This window comes from Salvia hispanica, chromosome 2, assembly GCF_029641045.1.
Source record: "Salvia hispanica isolate PSC_SH4W2 chromosome 2, Shi_PSC_v1, whole genome shotgun sequence".
NCBI lineage: Eukaryota > Viridiplantae > Streptophyta > Magnoliopsida > Lamiales > Lamiaceae > Salvia > Salvia hispanica.
This window is the reverse complement of record NC_142693.1, coordinates 5,715,282-5,730,768: the sequence shown is the minus strand read 5'-3', so window position 1 is coordinate 5,730,768 and position 15,487 is coordinate 5,715,282. Positions and strand designations below refer to the sequence as shown.

Sequence of the window (15,487 nt, the reverse complement as noted above, 5' to 3'; positions counted from 1 at the left end):
GAAAAAAGTTACATATATGGAAATGACTCAACTATGAAGAAACTTCCTGAAATGAAAAAATGATTCAATTATGACGAAACGGAGGGAGTAATATTTTAAATATTCATAGATAATATTTCCTAGATTTTGTGCTGACAAAATTTTGTGGACCAAAGGTACGTTGGTCTAATGTAAGGTTATTGGGCTTTTAAATAACATTGAAACAGAAATTTGGGCTTCAAAATACTCCTACAAAATACTACTAGTCTTATTTAAGGACTCGTTCTCTTGGAAATAATGAGAAATGGGCTCAAAACCATACAAATATGACCGTTCAGTGTATTGGTATAATTTCTGCTCAGCCCGACCAGAAATTAAAGGCCCGCACTGTTCTTATTGGTTTTTGGCTGAAATCAATTCTTCCGAAACACCTAAGATTTGAAGCCACCTCGGGAAGCACACCCAGAAATAAAGTTAATTTTCCTCTGTTACCCCTCTCATTTTTTTATTATCTGCATTCTCTCTCTTGTTTGCCCAAAAAAAAGGAGAGTTTGGAACCCTAGGACGTCGTCTTCAACAAAATTATCTCCTCCAGATCTTCGTGCAAAGGTAAAAAATGGAGGCTGGGTCGTTGTACCCATCGACCGTCATTGTTGTCATTGACCAATTCCGGTAGATTTTTTAGGAACAGCGTTGATTAGCGACGAAGACGACAGCATAGCCAAAGTTTAATTTGACAATTTCACTTTGTTTTTGCAGGAATATTCCAGTTTCATTGTGAGTGGGGGTGTTATATAATGAACGCCTTCTTCTCCAATTTGTTAGTCTTCCAAAAAAATTGAACAATTTCAATTTGCCGCGCAGATTTTGCCGTCACCGCACAATTCTCATATTTGAAAAGCTTGGGGGCATTTTAGTCTTTCAATAATTTAATTTGAATTACTGATTTTGTTTTAATAGTAAATGCATACCCATTTCTGAAACACCGAACAGTGGGAGCGAGATGACATTTGGTGGGCCCAACCAACTCAATTCTAATCCAGATTTATATCTCTTGAACCCACCTCTAAAACACTGAACACACCCTAACAGTTAAAATATACTCCCTCCTTGTCAGATAATTCGTCTCAATTTTTCATTTTGATCTGTCCCACATATTTTGTCCCACTTCACTGTGGTAGTGGACCTCATATTCCACTAACTCATTTCTACTCACATTTTATTATAAAACTAATATATAAAGGTAGGACCCACATTCCACTAACTTTTTCAACTCACTTTTCATTATAATTCTTAAAACCCGTGTCCGGTCAAAGTGACCCAAATTATTCGGGACGGAGGAAGTACTAATAATACATCATCTAATCTCAAAATACCGTAATTTAGGTAATTGAGATTCTTTTATAATTTCGACATTGTTATACTTATCCGATTTCTTCCTTCCAATTTATACACTTTTAACTTTCACACATTCAAAAAGTGGGGTGTGATCAATTGCTAACTTTCTTAAGTTGCTAACTTTTTAACTTATCAATGGGTATTAAAAATGTCAACACATAACACATAATTTTTTTGAACTTCAATATAATGTGTTGATATTATGCGTTGACATTTTTAATACCTTATATTGATGAGTTAACAGAGTTAGCAACTTAAATAGTTAGCAATATAACACACCCTTCAAAAAATATATTTAGAATTTAGATTAATAAATTTAAATATAAATTATAAATCGTCCCCTCGTTTTTTTTAATATTCCGTTAGACTCATTTTTGAAAAGCCTCTTGCCTCGTTTTTAAAATTTTACAAGTACTCTTTTATAGTTGAAAAAAAAATATACAAACTCGCATTTTGTCACTGTAAGGACAAAATATTAAAATTAGCTAAAATTGAACCGCAAATTAATCAATCTATTTACTACTCCAAGCTCTTCTCCAGCTATTGAATTGAGACGTGGCGCATGGAAAATTATGTGTTATTTTGCCACCCGAACATCTTATCTTGTGGACTGTGACAAAGTTTCATACAGATCTCCACATTGAACTGAAACCAAAAAAAGAAAACAGATCATTATAAAGAGTTTAGATTATTCTTATTTGAATTCGTTAATGTTTTCAATGTGATGCAAATACTTTGTGTTACAAAAAGACGATCAACAGAGTAACATTATCAAGCTCAATCATTTTCCAGTATGTCGAGTAACAATAAAAAAAATTGAGTAAATGTTAAAATTGGTTCTAAACATATAGTCAGAATACGAATTTGGTCCAAAACATTCACTTTTTGAAAATCGGGTCCAAAACATTTGAAATCGTTATCGAAGTGGTCCTAAACATTCGAAATCGTTGTCGAAGTGGTCCTTTTCTGACAAAAACTAACGGTCAACGCCTAATTAATGATTTTTTTAACTTAATTAATATACTAATGCATAATTCTGACGGTCAGCACCCAACTAACGATTTTTTGACATAATTAGTATAATAATGCATAATAATTTAATAACATAAAATAAAAAATTTAAAAATTATCAAAATAAAGTCCTCTGCTCCATAAATGTATATGCCGCCGCCGCCTATCTCGGCCCCCAAATCAGCCCCAGCACCCGCTGCCTCAAGATGTAAGTCTCGAAAAGAAGAAACACGTGAATTTGAGTAAGATTGATTAAGAAGGGAGGGAGAGAAGAGATGACATTGATGGTAGGATGACGATGGGTTGGACCGAGGCAAGAGCAGCGGCGATGAGGTCATGGAGCAGCAATACTGCTCGACTAACAACGAGAAGGCAGAGATGACGGAAGCGAAACCATCTTCTAGCAACAGCGACCACGTCGGCGGAGATAACAACGTCGGAGCGCCGAGAAAGAAAATTGAGAGAGAGCAATGGTGGACGGCGACGGTTTTGATCTCAGACAGCAGCAATGCGGAGAAACACACGATGAAACATAAGAAAATAAATGTATGCATAAATGTTGTTTTCCGGCTAGCTAAGCTTTGAGAATTAGGAACTTTTCTTGTTGAATCCACTCCGAGCAAGCATCTCGAACCTTTTGGAAAGCCACTGCATATCACCAAGCGTTTTTCGAGCCACCTTCCCGTCAAGCATGTGATCCACGAGCTAGACCGGACATCCACTTTAACAGTGAAAAGCCATCTAACCAAGTCTACCACAAAGCAAACATAAAGGACATGTACAAAATGCCAAAATGACATAAAAGTATCCAAGATTGACAGATTCCACTCTTGCAAATTGCCCCAAATGCCAAATTTGATAGGAACAGCCTCCAAAGTCAAATACCCCAAATTGACAGAGTCCACTTCATCGGTGGTTATCTCCACACACTCTTTCCACAAAATTGTGTAGACTCACAGTAAACTATGAGTGAGTGAGAGAGTTCTCGCTAGTGAAATTGTGCCTTCTTCCCGGAGGAATCATCCCTCACACCAGGTACGTACTTCTTCTATTCTTCATACCATGCTTTCATTTTTGCAATGCATAGACATGTAGCAAGATCTTTATTTAACAAATATGAGTGAGCCTATGTATGTGAATATTCACCGATTCTCTTATATCACCACCATTAATCTCGGACTCTCTCAAGTGTAAACAGTAGTCCTAGATCGATTCTTAAGATCAATCAGACCTCAAAAATATACTTAAGTTGGGTAAAAGAAACGAAAAGCGCGACTTAGAGTAAGAAGAATTTTAAGTTGGGCCGATAGTCGAACAAAAATATTCCATCCGTCCATGATTAAATGACTCATATATGTCTAGTATGAGTTTTAAAAAATTGTTTGACTTTTAGGTAGAAAAGATTAATGGAATGTGGATTCTACTTTTATATATTGATTTTATGGGGTGCGTTATATTGCTAACTATTTAAGCTGCTAACTCATCAATGCAGTGTATTAAAAATGTCAATACGGTGACATTAAAATGCCAACACATAATATCAACACATTATATTGAAGTTCAACAAAATCATGTATTGACATTTTAATATCATCGCGTTGACATTTTTAATACATTGCGTTGATGAGTTAGCAAGTTAGCAACTTAAGAAAGCTAGCAATTGATCACACTCCTTGATTTTATAATAAAAATATGAGTGAAATGCGTTAGTGAAATATAGGATCCACTTACCAAATATAATAAAAATAATACCGAATATTTAGTGGCGGACGAACATAAAAGGATATATGAGACATTTAGTGGCGAACATGGAGTATTATACAAGAGCTTGACAACTTTTCGACATGAACACACAATTTAAATCTTATCATGCTCTTGTCTTTACTACGAGCTAGTATTTCTTAGTTTCATGAGTTTTACTAACACAGTAAAAATATTAATGCTTGAAGTACTAGGAATTGAAAAAATAAAGAACGAAATAACTCGGTGGATATAATTGACCTTAATTTGCTATACTTTTTCTTCGTTGTGCGTCTACAATAAGACAAACCAACTCGATATTATATGGCATATGCTAACTAATAAAAAGAAACATCTCTCTTTCACTCGAATATAAAAATAAGATAGAAAAGCTTCACATGTTTCCTATATAATAGGAGTAATAGATTGAGACATTGATTTTAGAGTGGCATGACTATGAGTAGAACGTCAAGTCTTTGATCAAAAGCAGCGTTGCAATTGCTTTAGTACTTGGAAAGGGAGAGGGGTTTTAGTGAGAAAGGAAAAGGAGATGTAGGATTTAGCTTATTTTATTCAATCATGAAGATTTATTTAAGTACAATAGAAAGTCTATCTATCAATATTCAATAGGGCCTATCCATATACCCTATTGGTAGATAGATCTATATATCCAACTCGGTTCGATCAATACGACAAGGCAAAGATACTATGCTCTATACCCTAACGTGCATAGGGTAGTTAAAACATTACAATTATATGATCATATGAAAGGTAGTAGAGTTTTATGGGTTGGCAGTGGGATCGGTCGTTCCTCCAACCGTTCCATCGGGAAGCGGTATAAGTTTCACAACCCAAGCAATAGGCCAAGCAACAGCGGCAATCCCAACACAAATCCCCCACTCCCCCAAACTCAGCCTCTCAGTATCAACAAACTTGTTCAACAACTCCACCATCACCACTTGAAGAAGCACAGTCACTCCAACAATCCCCACAAACAACTTGTTCTTATGCAACCCCTCAAACACATTCCTCTTCTCTAGCTTCCTCGCATTGAACTCATTAAACACCTGGCACAGCACAAATGTATTAAAGATCATGGTATTTTTCACCTCCTCACTCACCCCAAGCAGATCCTCCCCTCTAAACTGCAGCACCAACAACACCACAATCTGGTACGCTGCCAGAGCCATCAGATTCCTCCACATCACATTACTGATCAACGGCTCATGTCGCCCCACGGGCCGTCTCTCCATTAGCTGATCCTCTGTTGGCTTCTCTGTGGCAAGAGCCAGCACCCTGAGAGTGTTCATGATCAGACAGCCACAGCAGCTGCACCACCAGGAGAGGCATCTTCCCAGACGAGACCGCCACCACAGTGTCGATGGTCAGTGCTGCAATATCAGTTGTCAGTTGAAACTGAATGAACTTCTGTGTATTGATGTAGGCCCATCTACACCATTTCAAAGCTTTAACCACAGAAGCAAAGTTATCGTCCATGATCACTATATCAGAGCTCTCCTTCGCCACCTCTGTGCCTTGGATCCCCATCGACAGCCCTATGTCCGCCTCTTTTAAGGCCAGTGCATCATTCATCCCGTCTCCTGTGACTGCTACCACATGGCCGAACCTCTTCAAGCACTGCACCATGAGGAGCTTGTCCAATGGGGAGGATCTTGCCATCACGCGGATGCCCTCGACCCTCTCCATCCGCTCCTCATCCGTCTTGGTCTTGGCCCGGACGGAGTATCCCACACTCTGTGGTTATGGCCTTGGCCGTGTACACGTTGTCACCGGTGATCATCTTCACATCCACACCCGCATACTGGCAATCTTCAATGGCCTTCTTCATACCGGGCCGGCATGGATCTTTTATCCCTACTAAGCCTAGTAGAATCATACCATATTCTTGAATATTCTTCTCTGTTTCAAGATTCACCTCATCACTCTGTTTATGTGCAAATGCAATGCATCTAAGGCTAGAAGCAGCCATTCCTTGAATAATATGATTGAATTGCAATCTCTCCCCATCATTCAAATCTTTTTTATCACCTTCCAAATTATAGAAGTGTGAGCACATTGCAAGGATAATCTCAGCTGCTCCTTTCCAATGCACATGAAATTCATGATTTTTCTTCACCAAAACACCACTCCTCTTCTTCTCCGAATTGAATGCCTCCACTTCAAGAATCTCACAACCACTCTTAACTTCCTCCATATCCATCCCCTGATCCGCCACAGCCCACGACAGGATCGCCTTCTCAGTCGGGCTAACAGAGAACTCCACCCCTTCCTCAGACGTGTACACACCACCCGTCGTGTTGAGGCCGACCCCCTCACGGAGAAGCTCCAATACACACCTCCCTATGTTAAGACCACCTTCAAAGGAGTGCTTCCCTAACAAAAACTTTGCCACCTTCATCTCGTTCATAGTTAGGGTACCTGTCTTGTCCGTGCAGATGGTAGTAACAGAACACATGGTCTCGCAAGCGGGGAGGTTCCTCAGCATAGCCTGATCAGCCATCATCCTCTTCATAGAATACTCAAGAGTCAATATGAGAGTCACAGCCAGATGCAAACCTTCAAGTTTAGCAACCACAGCAGTGGTCACAGCTGCTGCAATAGTTTCCGCAATAAAGTTGGCCCTTGCACCATCAAACCCCCTCTCCTGACTCCCATCTCCGGTATTCCCGGTGAAGTATCGAATGAGCAACACGACATGAACCAGAAAATAGAAAGGTCTATTATTCCCTTTGGAAGAAGTGAAATATTTCGTAGGAGAGCAAGCCTGTTCTTTCTGATTCTTTCATCTTCCTGCAACCACAATGCAGGGCTATGTCACAACTAAATATAACCTCATTCGAATGTCCAGAATCAAGGCACCCGAATCGTCAGCAACTGAATATAACTGTCTCGGGTATTGAAGGAAGACATACCACCATCACAAATACATTGTTAAAGAAATCTTCCAGTGGCTGCAGTAGACAGGAAGATGCTTCAACAAAGTCATCGACTTCCATGTCTGTAAAAAATGGAATTCGTAGAATTAGTTCTGGAATTGAATCTACATGGTGGAAAACAAGAACGCATGAAGGATGAGGATACCGGAATGAATTTTACTCCTTAATGATGTAAAAGTGCTCCATAAATTTTTCTCTTCCACTGTTTCAAAAGCCGCCTCATCCACCTAACAGAATGGTATTTCTTGTCAGAAAAAAATTTAACATTGAAGAATGCAAAGAATCATAATATGAGTGGCGAACGAAGTATACTTCATCCCTGAGGTGTGTAGATTCGGCATCTATTCAGTATATTCAGAAAAGGACAATACCTTTTAAAAAGAGCTTCAGTTGAAAAGTAGACAGGGTTACAAATCATAAATTAGAAGCCCAATGTGCTGTTCACTAGATGTTGTATTGACCAAATATTCTAGCATAGATGATAATAAGGTTATTGCTAGTGCACTGAATAATCTTCCTAAGCTTTTAGAAGCAGCAAGCAGTCGTTCTATGCAAGATTCTTTAACGATAAATATCATCAGACAGTAGAGACAGAGGAATAGACCAAACAAAGTCAGGAGGAAGCATGGAGTGGATCAATGGCAATGTGGCACATTATTCATTGTTGATAACTTGCCACAATGACTTAGGTAAATTAGCAATTCTGAGCAATGTAAACTATTGGTTAAGGTATGCAAACGTATAACACATGTTTTTGAATCTGCACCTCAAGATCATGAGTGGCATCTTTTCCGCGGACTATTCTTGTTGGGCGAGAATACGCCTCAATAATTTTGGGTAGCAGCTCGCCTTCTGATAAAATTTTCATCTGAAATTAAGCACAAAAGAGGAAGAAATCATGAAAAAGAAAAATCAAACTCTACCATACTGCTTTGCTTAACAATATAACTTATGCTTGCTTGAACCCAATAATACGTATCAAAAACATTTAACATCAGCCGTTTGGTACCTAAAGGTGAAAACAAAAGAATAATGTAAGAGTTTCACATGATGGCCAAAATGCAGAATGTGATTCACAGAACGTAATACAAGTTTATTGCATAAAGGAAGAAATGGAGAAAGATACACGCTGTAACGAACTTAACTGGTACAGCTGCACAGGCAAATATTTTAGGATAATGTTGACTAAATAGTTATGTAGCATTATGGGGTTTGTCCTTTTGTAGGACCAGGTGCAGAGGTAGAGGGCAGTATCTAAACAGAAAGCATATTATTGATCACTTTGTACTAAGATGGTTAACAGTTATGTGTATATCCCAAAGTGCTGCGGCTAGACCAGGAGCAGGTAATGAGTTGAGTCAATAGACAACTATCTGTCCACCATGACATATAGACAACTTAAAGAGCTATACATCCTCTAGGTTGCAATATGGTCAGGCGCGTAGAAACAAGAACAGTGGCACTTACTTTATTCGTGGATCTGGCTGCCAGGCAAGGCAAATTGCCACGCTATGCAAGAACAGTGCAAACTACATCTGGACTTATTCCTTGGTCAATCTGCGAAATCCATCAAAATCATACCAACTGCAACTACATAGAAATAGAAATCTTAGACCTCAATGTAAGTTCGCAGATACAATGGTCATTAACTAAGGCATTCAACCGCTGACAGCAGTAGAGAAGTAAAATAGCCAGATATGGAGCATGGTATATGCACAAGTTCCAAGGCAAAGAATATAACTTAAAAGATTCAATAGGGCAATGTTTTTCTCCATTCCCATCCCCCAATATGAAAGGAGAGGTCCACCAAGGGAATAATTTAATTGTATTCAATCATGAGAGTTCAATACCGATACATCGAACTCGGTTCGACCAAAATAAGACATGTCAAAGAACCTACGCGCGATACCATAATTTACATTATCATATGAAACGTAGTAGAGTTTTATGGGCAGGCAGTGGGTCGGTCGTGCCTCCAACCGTTCCATCGGGAAGCGGTATTATAAGCTTCACAAGGCAAGCAATAGGCCAAGAAAGTGCTCCAATCCCAGCACAAATTCCCCACTCTTCCAAACTCAGCCTTTCAGTATCAGCAAACTTGTTCAACAACTCCACCATCAACACTTGAAGAAGCACAGTTACTCCAACAATCCCCACAAACACCTTGTTCTTATGCAATCCCTCAAACACATTCTTCCTCTCAAGCTTCCTCGCATTGAACGCATTATACATCTGGCACAACACAAACGTGTTAAATATCATGGTATTTTTCACCCCCTCACTCACCCCAAGCACACCCTCCCCCTTAAACTGCAGCACCAGCAGCACCACAATCTGGTACGCCGCCTGCGCCATCAGATTCCTCCACATCACATTGCTGATCAACGGCTCATGCCTCCCCACGGGCCGACTCTCCATTAGCTGATCCCACGTTGGCTTCTCCGTGGCAAGAGCCAGCGCCCCGAGCGTGATCATGATCAGATTCACCCACAACAGGTGCACTGCCGTCAGTGGCACCCACCCACACGAGACCGCCGCCACGGTGTCGATGGTCAGCGCCGCAATATTTGCGGTCAGCTGAAACTGAATGAACTTTTGTATGTTGTTGTAAACACACCTTCCCCATTTCAACACTGTCACCACTGATGCAAAGTTGTCATCCATGATCACTATATCAGAGCTCTCCTTCGCCAACTCTGTGCCTTGGATTCCCATGGCTAGGCCTATGTCGGCCTCGTGTAAGGCCGGTGCATCGTTCGTTCCATCTCCTGTGACTGCCACCACATGGCCTTTCCTCTTCAAGCACTGAACCATGAAGAGCTTGTCTATTGGGGATGATCTTGCCATCACGCGGATGCCCTCGACCCTCTCCATCCGCTCCTCGTCTGTGTAGTTACGGAACTCAGCTCCTTCGACTACACACCCGTCTTGGTCTTGGCCTACATGTAGTATTCCACACTCTGTGGCTATGGCCTTGGCCGTGAACATGTTGTCACCGGTGATCATCTTCACATCCACACCGGCATACTGGCAATCCTCAACAGCCTTTTTCGCACCAGGCTGGACTGGATCTTTTATCCCTACTAAGCCTAGTAGAATCATACCATCTTCTTGAATTTTCTTCTCAGTTTCAAGATTCACCTCATCACTCTGTTTATGTGCAAATGCAATGCATCTAAGGCTAGAAGCAGCCATGCCTTGAATAATATGATTGAATTGCAATCTCTCCTCATCATTCAAATCTTTTATGTTACCATCCAAATCATAGTAGTGTGAGCACATTGCAAGGATAATCTCAGCCGCTCCTTTCCAATGCACATGAAATTCATGATCTCTCTTCATCAAAACACCACTCCTCTTCTTCTCCGAATTGAATGCCTCCACTTCAAGAATCTCACATCCCCTCATCACTTCCTCCATTTCCATCCCCAGCTCTGTAACAGCCCAAGACAGGATTGCCTTCTCAGTCGGGCTACCAGAGAACTCAAGCGTTTCTCCCGACCTGTACACACCACCCGTCGTGTTGAGGCTGACGCCCTCACGGAGCAGCTCAACAACACAGCTCCCCAGACTAAGACTACCTTCGAATGAGTCGTTCCCTAACCAATACTTTGTCACCTTCATCTTGTTCATAGTTAGAGTAACTGTCTTATCTGTGCAGATGGTGGTAGCAGAAGCCATGGTCTCGCAAGCGGAGAGCTTCCTCACCATAGCCCCATCAGCCATCATCCTTTTCATACAATTGGCAAGAGTGAGAGTGACAGCAAGAGGCAAACCCTCAAGTATAGCAACCACAACTGTGGCCACAACTGCTGAAATAATACCTGCAACAAAGTTGATCACATAATCTGGTTTAGTCCCTGTACCATTAAACTCCCTCTCCCCATTCTTATCTTTGGTATTCCCGGTGAAGTATCGAATCAGAAACACGACATGAACCAGAATAGACACAGCTGAACCGAGCTTTTCTTTGAAGGTAGCGATCTTATTGAGGTGGATCTGCAGCGGCGTCTCCCCATCCGTATTATCTTCACTTATCGAACTCATCGTCTCCCCCCACAGAGTGTCTATCCCAACACTAGTCACCACCATTTTCCCAAATCCATCAGCCACCTTTGTTCCATAGAACAAGAAAGGATTGACACCGAAATTGACATCCACTGGGTCGCTCTCACCAGTCATGCTGGACTCATCCACCTTCAGAGAGTAGCCTTCTATGAAAAGGCCGTCTGCAGGGACTTGATCTCCGATGGACAAGTATACGACGTCGCCTACAACGACGTCGTATATTGAGATCTTTTGTCTTCTTCCGCTTCTAACGACTTCTACTGATTTACTTCTGCTTAGTTTGTGGAGCTCGTTGAGTCTGCACTGTGTAAAGTTTCTGAAAGCAGAGAGGGTGATGTCGAGGAAGACGGCGATGAGTGCGATGCCGCTGTGCTCTTTGATGCCGAAGGCTAGAGAGAGAACGGCGGCTGCTAGTGGGAACAGGATATTCCGGTCCTTGAAAGCTTTGAGTATGAAATGGAGGAAGGTCTTTGTGGGAGGAGATGGATATGTGTTTGTGCCGAAGGCTTGTTTTCTGGCGGCGAGGTCTTCTTCGTCGCCGGTGATTCCGATGAGGGGGTGTGTTTCGAGGGATGCGGCGATGCCGCGAGCTCCGTTGAGTTGTGAGAGTTGGCGGAGGTTTTTGTCTTTGACGAGGCCGTTGAGGATTCTTTTATTAATGCCGGAGAATTTAGGTTGGCGGCCGGCTACAGCAGCGCCCGTGATTGACGGTGATCTGTAAGGTGAGTCTGCCATCGATTAAAAAATGGTGGATGCAATTGAAAAATGGTACTCCTCATTTCCATTTAAAAAGAAAAATGAAAAATTGAAGGAAGTCATCCTTCTTCTCCAAGACCATTGTCTTTTACCAATGTAATCTTCTTGGTTGATAATTTTTTTGTTTAAAATTTATTTATCTTAAATATATTATATTAAATAATTATAAAAATTATACTAAAATTTATAATTTTTCATCTTCTATAAATAAAGACTAAATTTGCTATAGTTTCCATTAATTTTTTTTTTTCCTCCTATAGTCCTTATTCTTTCATATAATTTCATAGGGATGTGATCAATTGCTAACTAATTATCAATTCAAAATTTAGACCAATTTTTAATTAGAAGATCTTGTGGTTGATATAATGCCAAGTGTAATATATTTTAAATTTAAATAATTATTAATTAAATTAAAAGAATATTAATGTCAAATTAGTAATTATAACTAACTATTTTTGCTCTCCTCAAAATCATCTCAAATCTTTAAATTTACGTAACCATCTCAATTTAAGTTATTTTTTCGCAAAAAATATATCAAATTAAAGATAATTTAATAAGGATTCCAACGAGATCTCAATTGCATATGTTCCGACGATGTCCGGGTGATGAAATTTGATAAATTATATTTCAATTTTCGTATATGTTGATAAGCAGCTTTTATCAACAAATGCAACAAAAAATCTCAATATATTGTAGGCAAAATCTCATTATTATGCATGTCCAATCTCAATAAAAATGCGTTGATATTTTCTTGTCCTTGTGTTGATATTCTAATGTCATATTGTTGATATTTGTAATACACAATGTTGATATTTGTAATACACAATGTTGATATAAAAAAACACTCACGAAAATTATCATATAATAACATAATGACGATATTACCCTTTTGTTGATATTTTGTCTACTATTTATTGAGATTTATGAGCTTTAATCTCATCCACTCATTTCAAAATCCAAGGGTAAAAATTTAGTCTTGATTTTGAATTAGGGTGCTATAAGCATTAGAATATGACCCTAATTTCATATTCCTTTAGTTTCTTTTGTACTAGCTAGCTATAGAGGAGGATTAGAATAAAATATTTTTATATAGTAATACTATACTGAAAATTGATATAAAAATAAATATATAATGGTCTGGTTGGGTGGTCATTGATAAACCATCAAAAATAGTATGGTTGGGTTGAATGAATATTGATGATGTGAAGGAGATAAAAATTAATTAAATATTGAAAAAAGTGGATGGTTAAGTTGGATTGAATGGTTGCTGATAAACATAGTCTTAATTAGGGCTGTCAAAACGGGTAGCGGGTAGCGGGTAATTTCCTACCCGACCCGATACCCGTCGGGTATTGGATACCCGCTACCCGCTAAAATCGGGTTCTGGATCGGGGTCGGGTATTTAAAATGGTTGATTGTCGGGTATCGGGTATACCCGATTACCCGATAATTACCCGATTAACATTTAGTATCGCCATTTATCTAACACTCCCCAAAACCAACAATCACTCCATGCTTGATGTGGGACGACAACAACAAATGACAAAAAGGTGAGAAGCTTAATAATGTCGCTAAGATATTGAAGCTGAAAATAGTTCTACTGTGATTAAAACTTAAAAGTTGGTATTTATCAAAAGTGGGAGCAAAAATGATTCTGCGCTATGTTCAATCAATATTATATTGTGATTAAAACTTAAAAGTTGGTATTTTTATTTATTAAAAGTGGAGTAGAAATGGTTCTGCACTATGATTATTGCAGTAAGTAAAACTTTAACTTTGCAAGAAAAGTTAGTGCTTGATGGGGCTTATATTGCAAAAATATATACGGCTCAATATTCCTCAAAAAAAGCTTAGAAATATATATTTTTAATGATGAAACATTATTAGTTATAGAAAATAAAAGATATGAATCAGCTGTATTAGAAATGATTCCTCTATGTATAATTGTTCTATGTATATGTTTCAAATCAACATCTTCATGGTTGTATCTCTTAAACATTTTGATTTAATCCCAGAAAAGAGTGATTTGGTTTGCAGTGAATGATAAATTTACAGCATCTTGGAGCAAATGAATCTCTAACTTATCTTTGTGATATTCCCCCTATTGGGATTTGGGTCTAAACTTTCTAATGCAGTTGGTTGGGAGGAAATCCGACATCACCCTGAGACCAAAACAGCATCTACAATAGCATAGATAAATGCTGACAATTTGGTATTTCTATTTTTCCAATTTTTCCACCATCGGGTGCAGGTATCCGGACCATCGGGTGTGGGATACCCGCACTGCTCCTCGGGTCGGGTAACGGTACTAAAATATTGATTTTTCGGTTGCGGGTACCCGCGGGTACCCGTTTCGACAGCCCTAGTCTTAATGAACGACGAAGTATTTATAATGGTTGTATCGAGATCAGGGCCAGTAATTTTTGGCAAGACACGAACCCATACGAAAATAATGGATATGAAAAAAAATTTAAAGTATTAAATTATGAGATTAAAGTTTGGTATATTGGTTAAATAATAAAAGATTAAAGCATGAGAGATTGAAAAAAAGTGTTGGTTTTTGACATTTAAGAAAATCATCACTTTAGTTGAAATGAGATGTAGGGAGTATAATTAGAAGAGACAAAAAAAAAACGGCTTTGCATATGGGCCCTGCTGTGCACAATAGGGGTTCTGCTAAATATGCACTCACATTTAATTGTTTCATAATAAACAAAACTAATATTTTAATGTTAGAATTTAACAATAAAAAAATACATGTATGGAACAGCATCCCCTGCTGTGCTAACAGCCACAACATAGGATCCAAACCCCTTTGCGTATATCCTCATCGGATATTACAGGACTCAAAATCACATGCGGACGGGTTGAGTTTCAGATGGGACGGTTGGGTTTCAGATTGCATGTTGTGGTATAAGTTTTTGGATCTGGTGTATCCAAATATGTAGCCCTGGTTAAATGCTATATGAAAATTAAAAGGGAAAATAAGTACTCCCTCCGTCCCACAAAAAATGTCACACTTTCCTTTTTAGTTTGTCCCATAAAAGATATCACATTTCCCTTTTTGAAAAAAGTTCTCTCTCACATGAATATAAAAATTATATTTTCTCTCTTCATTTAACACACAAAACAAAACCTCCTAAAATCCCGTGCCGTCCTACAAGTGTGTCATCTTTTGTGGGACGGAGTACATAGATAAAATTAACGCAGATTTCAATAAACACGTCACTACATCTATTCATATGTTTTGCATCACTCCATTTACTGTTTCATACTCCCTCCGCCTCGCCTCATGTTACTTGCAATATTCCATTTCGTCTCGTCACAAACTACTTACATTATTTATAGTTAAGTTGAAATTAATGTATTTAATTATATGTTAGATTAAGTTAAGAGCTCCTTTATTAAGCGATGTCTCGTTACACTTAAAATTATAATTTAATTACCCTAAAAATCAATCTCAAATTTACGGCCTAAAATGAAAAGTGCGAGTAACATGGGACCGGGGGAGTGAAAAAAAGAGGAGCTACCCATTAGTCATTAAATCTTTGAAGATGGCGGAGTAATTATAAATGGTA

General features: G+C 38.9%; 1 pseudogene across 1 annotated transcript; it reads right to left on the bottom strand.

Moving 5' to 3' along the window:
- Nucleotides 1-4,679: 4,679 nt before the first annotated feature.
- LOC125221841 (putative calcium-transporting ATPase 13, plasma membrane-type) lies at nucleotides 4,680-11,941 on the bottom strand (annotated as a pseudogene). The gene is made up of 5 exons (XR_016135540.1): nucleotides 9,015-11,941; nucleotides 7,852-7,953; nucleotides 7,231-7,312; nucleotides 7,062-7,147; nucleotides 4,680-6,931 (listed from the first exon to the last, which is right to left on the bottom strand). The product of XR_016135540.1 is annotated as a putative calcium-transporting ATPase 13, plasma membrane-type (transcript).
- Between the last annotated feature and the right edge of the window lie 3,546 nt (nucleotides 11,942-15,487).